Genomic DNA, 8,098 nt, shown 5'->3' with positions numbered 1-8,098 from the left:
CTGCTCCAAGAGCTGACAGCAGCAACATGTGTTAAAACCACATCATCCGCATGACGTGAGACTTGTCACAGGACTGCACTGAGGCCCTAACTATCTGAATAGGAAGCATTAGTAATTCAGCATTCTCTAGTCATGTGTGACAGATGGAAGAAAAGTGACCTTAGAAGACCTTTTAGTTTTACCTTTTAGTTTACCATTTTATTGAAATGAGTTTAACACAGGAGCGACAAAATATTTTACTCTGACGTGAAAGGCTGGATGTGTCTGCAAAGTCACAACAAAATGTATTTAATTAATTCCAGATTCAATCCAGCATCAAAGAAGGCAGGCCACATTGATGTTATAATAAACTGTGTTTGTTTGACCTTCAATCATTTTCAGTCATTGTATTTTGGTGCAGGGCTCAAACAGCCCAACACCCCCCAACATACCTCCAGGAGCAATAGGCCACCAGATGTGGCCCCAGTACCCACACAGACAACACCAAACCCACCAAGGCAGGCAGTCCCCTGCTGGGCCCCACATGGCACTGTCAGAGACCCCCAGGCAAACCCCAGTCCCTACTGAACTGGTAGACGCTCTGTGGCGTGACCCAGGGGACGACGCCTTGCCCACCTGAGCACAGACCCCTCTCCACTCCCTCCACGGAGTTTGTGTGTGTCTGTGGTAATGTGAAGTCTAAAGTGCATTAAAATTGAGGTTGTGGCTGGGGTGTACAATACCCCAGTTTGTCATTAGCAGAGTCTCCCCCACACCAACCCTGCACTAAGTATTTCTAGTGCATTAAAATTGAGGTGCAGGAATGGACCAAAAATAGCACAGGGGGGCACTGCCTTCAAGGCTCATCATCCCACACCCTAAGACCCTACTGCTGTGTGGTGTTGCATTGGTAAGGGGGTGGGCACCAAGACACCAGTAAGAATATCCTTAGGGGGCCAGCTACCCAACTGGCTGCCTCTTGTCCCACCGACATCCTCACCAGCCCAGTGTTGACCAAGAATAGTGACCTTCCATAGATCCCCAAAGACACCATGAGGGAGCCCCCACAGGGCAATAGTAATAGCTCTGCATTGCATCAAATGTCTAAAATGTGGTCACGTCAGTCATCCTGCCAAGTGTTAATTACATCAGGTCCAGAGGTTTACAAAAGTGCCAGTTCTGGACCTTTTGGAAGAAATAAAGGCATGGTACGGAGATGTCATGTATTTCACTGAGGTGTGTTGGCTCAGCAGGAGGAACATGCTGAAGAGTTTTTGAGTTAAGAACTGAATTGAAGACATTCATGGAATATGACAGACTGGATGTTCCTAAACTGGATGATCCATAAGCATGGGTTTGATTAACAATTTGCAGACTTCAAGACACTGTGACACTTTCCAGCTGTTTGCAGACCCCTTCTCATCTGATGTGGAGGCTGTGCTGCAGATGGAACTGATTGACTTACAGCGCAGCAGTGAACTGAAGGCTAAATTCAGAGAGGAGCAGGGAAAGACAAACCTGACAGGAAAGCAGAGAGAGAGCATCCTCCAGAAGTTTCAGTCATGTAATGTGCCTTTTTGGCCGCACAAACCTTTGTGAAAAAATCTTTTTAACAATTAACTTTAACAAGATACAATACATGATGATACTTTCAGATTCCTACCATAAAGCTGTACTGAGTTTCCATTGCAAGGTCCATCAGAGTGAATGTGGCTCAGCTGTGGGAGCAGACGCGCTGCCAAAAATGATTCACAAAGTGACTGGAAGGTTTTTGTTCTCTGTATTATTAAGATAATGTTTATAAAAATCCTGGTGTTTTCTTATCTTATTCTCTTCATTGAAGCAAAGATACTACATATGTTAGCATCTGCATTGAGGTTCATTTCAAAACTTAGAAAAGTTTAAGATTTAGAAACAAACTGCTTAAGATAAAATTGCATAAAATGAAAGACACTGCTTTTTGCATGTTTTTTTGTAGCATTAACAAAATACATTTTGTACTCACTATTTTCAGTTTTGTATTAATGCATTATTTAAGCTAACAGAAATTATACAATATATCATTTGTTTAATTAAAATATAATTGTATTTTGCTGACATTTAAGTTGCCCTCCAGTGAGGTGACAGTGCCAATACTGGCCCCCTGCTCATTTCGGTTCGAGACCCCTGGTGTAATGACTGAGGGGGTTTTGAGCATTCCACTACACAGAGGTAATTAACCATTAGTGTTTTTTGGAGCCTTCGGGTGGAAATTTCAATTCAGCCTTACGCTTCTACAGCCAGAGGTGGATCTGAGTTGGAGCCTTAGCTGGAGCTAAGCTGGAGCTGCAGAATGTCCTCATGTCATATGACACTGACGCGTCTGTGGATCAAGGCAGCTCAAGCGAAGGACAGATTTATCTGCTGCAGTTGCTGTGCTCTGTGAAAACATTGCTAACTGCCCCAAAGCGTACCAATCACCAGACACAGTTCTGCTTCTTCATATTAGTGTTCTATAGCGGGTTCACAGAGACAGACTGTAACTGATCTGACTTCTCTTTCTGACAAAATATGTATCTGTATGGTAAGGTCTCCAGCAACCAACGTTATCAACAGACTGTTGTGTCCACTTCTAAGGCGTGGGGTCACTGGCGTTTGGATCGGCTGGGCGGCGATGGTGGAGCTGAGCTGGATAGTGTTTCTCCCTGGCCGGTCGTTGCAGTGGCAGTGATGTAGTGTTTTTTGTTGCTGAGGGGGGCGTGGTGGGGTCACTGGCCCTGGGTGCCTCCCGCTGAGTTTGTCCCATCATGGTGTGGGGTCGGGGGTCCGGTTGTGGGTGCGGTGCTGGGTGGGGTCTGCCCTGTTGCACCAGTGGGCGGGCGTGGCGTTGCGCGGGGCCCTTGCCTTGCCGTTGCGGCGTGCTGTATGGTGGGGGAGCGGGTGCGGCGGGGGTTCTTAGAGCGGGGCTGTGTGTGGAGCTTGCGCTGTGTGGGTGTGGCTTCATCGGCTTCTCGGCCACGGAGTTCACCTGTGGGGGTGTGCCCCTGTGGGGGTGGGGATTCGTGCCGTTTGGATTCGGGGGGATGTGTTCGATATCGGTGTCCTTGTTGGGGGTGGCCCTGTGGGGAGGTTCTTGTTGGGGTTCACTGGGGGTGGGAGACTCATGTGGTTGGGATCGGAGCTTGTTGGGGGGTTGGGACTGCTCCGTCCTGGGGCGGCTCTGGTTGGCGGGTTGCTTTGGGCCATGTGGAACCCTCTTTTGTACATAGCCCCCTCTCCGGAGGTGGATGGGGGTTGTTGGGGACTGGGTTCGGGGCAGGGGGGCGGGAGCTGGGCCGGGGTCACCCGGGTCTGGGCAGTACCGGCGCTGTCTGCCTGCCTCTGCCCCAGGAGGGAATGGGACCACCTCCTGGGTCCAGGGACTGGTTGCCCCGAGGGGGTACCGGCGCCTGGACCTGGGAGTATAGAGTATGCATGGGGAGTGTGAGTGAGTGTATGATGTCCATTGTTGTCTATCCTTACGTTGGGTGTGAGTGATTTTATGTGTATGCATGAGGGTGGGAGTGAGTGATTGTGACTGTGTGTGCCTGTTTTTTTTTTGTTTTTTTTGCGACAGGTTGGGTCTTGAACTGCTCCCTCTCCTGGATCAGCTTCCTCCCCGCCACACCGTCTGCCGGTGGTTGGAGTCTCTGCCCGCTGGTGTACTTGTGGTTCTCGGTGTCCACGGCCGGGTGCTTTGGTGTGGGCTGGCTCACTCCCGGTGGCTGCTTGCCGGGGCCTGGCCCCCTGGGCTCTGTCGGGCCTCTGCTTGGGGGGTGGTGTGTCCCGGGGTCTTGGGCCTCTGGGTCCATGGCTGGATCTGCTTGGGCGTGGACGGCTGCCGGCGGGGCCTGTGGACTCGTCACTGCGGCTCCCTGGGGCTTGTGCACTGTTGCTGCTGGGTGGTTTCCTGGGACTCTCCACTGCTGTTCTCTGGGGGGGTTGCGGTAGTCCCGGTGGTGGTTCTCCTGGGGTTCCTGTGCTTTGGGGGTCTTTAGATGTCTGTGACTCAGATCTCCTCAGTGACCGTCCAGGGACCATGGGGCAGGCCTGTGGGTCCTCACACTCGCTATTGCATATTTTTGTGGAGAAACCTTGTATACAAAAGCACGTCCACACCCATACTCACAGGTGTTAAGCTTCAGGTGTTGACAGATACACAGATGTTCTATTTTGGGCTGCACCTCTCACTAAGTACATTTTACATTCAGAATTACCGTGTACTATTTTGTTAAAAAAACAGCTGCAGGTGTATAAGCAAGCAGAGTGTAATCTTGTATTCTCTTTATCCTTCTTTCTCTCCTCCACTCTTTCCTCCTTTTCTCCCCTTTTTCCCCATCTCTCTCTTTTTTGAGCTTCTTTTTTCCTTTTCATTTCAGTCTCCGTGTCCGTAACAATTGAAATATTCCCAAAGAAGTTTATAATAAAGTTTATTCTATAAATATCAAGCAGAGCTTTAAAGCATTAGCTGTGATGCTCTGCTTGTGAAAGTAAATCTGTTGGGCAATTTCTTGGCACTCAGACAACAATTCTGAGCGATACTCTGCCGGACAGGACATGTTAAAAAAAATAAAAAATCGACAGACTGACATATTTTGGTATTTGGCCTTTCTCAGAGTCCTCACAAAAAAATCACAAAATTGGCATTTCAATAGAAGCCAACCAATCAGACACTTCCAAACAGACAGGCTGACCGATGACCATTAAACAGGGTGGGGTGTGTTACATGACCACAACCTAAATAGGCTGTTAGTGTAACCATTGCGATATAGACATTAAAGGAGACATATCATGCTTTTAAATCCTTCCTTTTTGCACTTAAGTCATTCAGTTGTGGTCTATATGAAGTGGAACTGCAATGCTTTGGTCTGAACTTTTTATTGTAGTGCCACAGGCTCCTTTTTTACCTGTTCTGAGGTGTGTCTGAGAGCAACTTGTTATGGTCCCGTCTCTTTAAATGCGGTTGAGGGACTCAAAAAGCGTTTCAGTCCACCTCATATGGCCATTTTTGTAGTTTGATAATGGAGATACAATTACAATCTAGTGCCGCAGAAACAAGACAAAAACAGCAAAAACAATCCTAAACTGTTTATGTAATAATAATATTCAAAACACGCAGTAGGTTCTGTCCTCCAGGAGCTAAAAGCAACACACAGCACTAACATAAGCAGAAGGCACGATGCTACTGCTACCAGAACAATGGCCATGACGTCATTTCAACACACAATGAATTCATGTCTTAACTAAAGTTTTAGTGAGAAATAAATATGGCGGATATGCAAAACTGATCAGCCGGAAGTTCATGACCTTATTTAGCTGTTTCGGAGCAAATACTGTGATGTAACAACTGAAAAAACGCAACAGATGAAAACTGAACGGACTGAACAATACGACCCAAACAGAGTACAAAGATATCTCTGCAGCACCTGGAGAGACTAAATTCAACTTTTCGCCACTCCTACACACAAAGTACCCAACAAAATGTTATTAAAGGCTAAAAGGGTGGATTTTGGATGATATGTCCCCTTTAAATGCCTTATTTCCAATAGGAATAGTGAACAATCTGCTTCCATTTGTGTATCCTAAGGGACAGCTCCTAGAAAACTCAGGTAGGCATTGGGAAATGAAGGATTTTTGTCAGAGCAGCAGCCAACTTGTATGGATGTTAGTGGGATTTCCAGGTAACTATTGCAGAGAAGTACTGAAATAGGAAGCAGCCATAAGATTGAGAGAATTCTCTGGTGGAGACATGAGGTAAACTCCAGGTAAGTAATTCTAGGGCATTAGGTAACCAAGGCTAGGTTACTTGGATTCACTACAAGCATAACAACTAGGTGAGCTAGATTACTACAACCAAGATGGATAATGTGGTACTCAATGGGAACCCCACTGGTTTTCTTATGGTGTGGCATAATTAGTTGATGGTGGGAGAACATCACAGCAGGAACAGCCTCCCCTCCAGAGATCAGTAGCAAAGGGAAGGAGAGGGAGAGAAGAGACAATACACACAACCACCTCAGGATGAAAACCGATCTCAGTAGGAAGAATTAGTCTCCACTTTGGGGTTGTGAGCACACAAGGCAATATTTTGTCTTTTATGTCAGGCTTCGCTTGGGTTCTTGAGGGCTTGAAAGTGTGTGTTCTGGACATCTCTTTAAGGTGTTTTTGATTCAGGTCACTCCAACTTTGTCCTAAAATCAAAAAGCAAACATAATGGTTTTACTATTGAGTTTACACGTAACCTGATCCACCAGATGTGAGTGCAGATGTAGTTTTTTGTTCCTTCAAAGACTGAACCAAAAATGTGGCATGATGTGTTGCTTTCTGGGATCTTTTAATCTTCTTCCTGTTGTCAGCGAGGTTCTATAAAAGTGATTTCTTTATTTTAGCCAGACAGTAATCGAATAGAATCATCATTTGAGAACTACATCTAGTATTTACAGATTATTGTTGCCTGAATTAAGTTTCTTTAATAATCTAAAACATGTATGTGAGACAAAAAAGCAAAAACACAAGCTCAGTAAAGGGGATAATCCTCTTAAAGTCCTTAAAGCTGATACCACTTCAGTGTGGCTTATTTAACTGCAGTCATTTTATAAACAACCTTCCATCACCTGCAGCTCCCCTTGACAACCAAAGGTCAAACAAGAAGTGTCAAAAGTCAGACAAGAACCTAATATGAAGTCTTTAAATAATTCACACGTCTGTTCAATCAGGCAAAGCAGAACAATATGGACTGTAATCTGATGGCTGTGGGTAGATAGTTAACCATATAATCTGTATTCAAAAGTACAGTTTCTCCAACTGCATGCATGGTGAAACCTGCATGGACAGGCAGTACCACACAGAGGGAGAGGGATTCCACTGTATGTAACCCGGTTGATGCATATCTAAACACATCGATTCATACATGAGCATTACAACTTCAGTTTGATTCATCTCTGAACTGGGATTCAATACAATTTAATGTTTTGATTCAACAGAATATGATAAAATGCATTACAAGCTGCTGATGGCTCCAACTAGTAGATCAGTTTAAAAAAGAGGTCCAGGGTGTTTCTCCACAGAACTCCTGTTTGCTACATGGAGGTAATTTTTCTTAGAACCCCCATCAGCACCTCAGAAGGCACTGCAGCTCCACTCTATATCAGGTGACAGATCTCAAAGACTGAAGCCATCTCCTCCCTACAGACAACTAGCTGGTCCTTCCACTCTGAGTGTGTGTCATATGTACTTTCACTCTCATTGTCCTGGGAAAAGTTCTTGTCCTGGGTAATTTTATCCTCCTGCTGGCCCCCCCTACATGGGATAATTCTGGAAACGAAGAGCCCACCCTGTTGTGCAGTGTATCCAGTTGCAGCTACACTTTTAAATCATATTTAACAAAATGATGTTAGTCTGATACAAACTGCTGAACCTCTTGCCCAAACTAATGTTTTGTTGGCATTTGGTATTTGAGTGTGTCATCAACTGAATTTCCCTGATGTGCTGAAATAAAGCAGTGTAATCCCCCTCTTTATGGCAGTTAGTTTTTCATCTCTACATGAGGAGTATCCCAGGCTGCTGGTTCATCTGCACATCAACATTTCTGTGTGTCAGGTGCTCCGCCAATCTGTCTTTGGATCTGTCGGCAGCTCGGCCCAGAAGGCACCTTGTACAACTCAATTAGGGGTTGAAAGTGGCAGCTGATTGCTCCGTTTCTCTCTTTCTCTCTGTGTGTCCAGAATTTGTTTTTCTATCCAGATCCAAACACACATGTTTAGAGCAATTGTTTTTTGTATTTTACATTTTTTTACGTCCACAGAGTGAAACTAATAATGTTGTTCAGACAGCCAAACATACTCACACACTAACCCTAGGATAATTAGTGAGCACCATTGACTCTGAACTGTTATTACTGTCAAATGAATTTGCCATAAGCTCTGGGAATGCCTCCCACTGCCTTTCTCTACCACTACAGCAAGCTGCTTGGCTGATGCCGGAGCACAATTCCCCCAAAATACTGCTTACTCGCTTACAGACAATGGGACATGTTCAAATAGGCACCTAAATGCGTCTTTGCTGTTTTAACAGCGTGAACTTTTAAAGGCTAATCCTCATT

The sequence above is a fragment of the Girardinichthys multiradiatus genome, chromosome 7 (assembly GCF_021462225.1).
Source record: "Girardinichthys multiradiatus isolate DD_20200921_A chromosome 7, DD_fGirMul_XY1, whole genome shotgun sequence".
Taxonomy (NCBI): Eukaryota; Metazoa; Chordata; class Actinopteri; order Cyprinodontiformes; family Goodeidae; genus Girardinichthys; species Girardinichthys multiradiatus.
Note: the sequence above shows the minus strand (reverse complement) of the source record.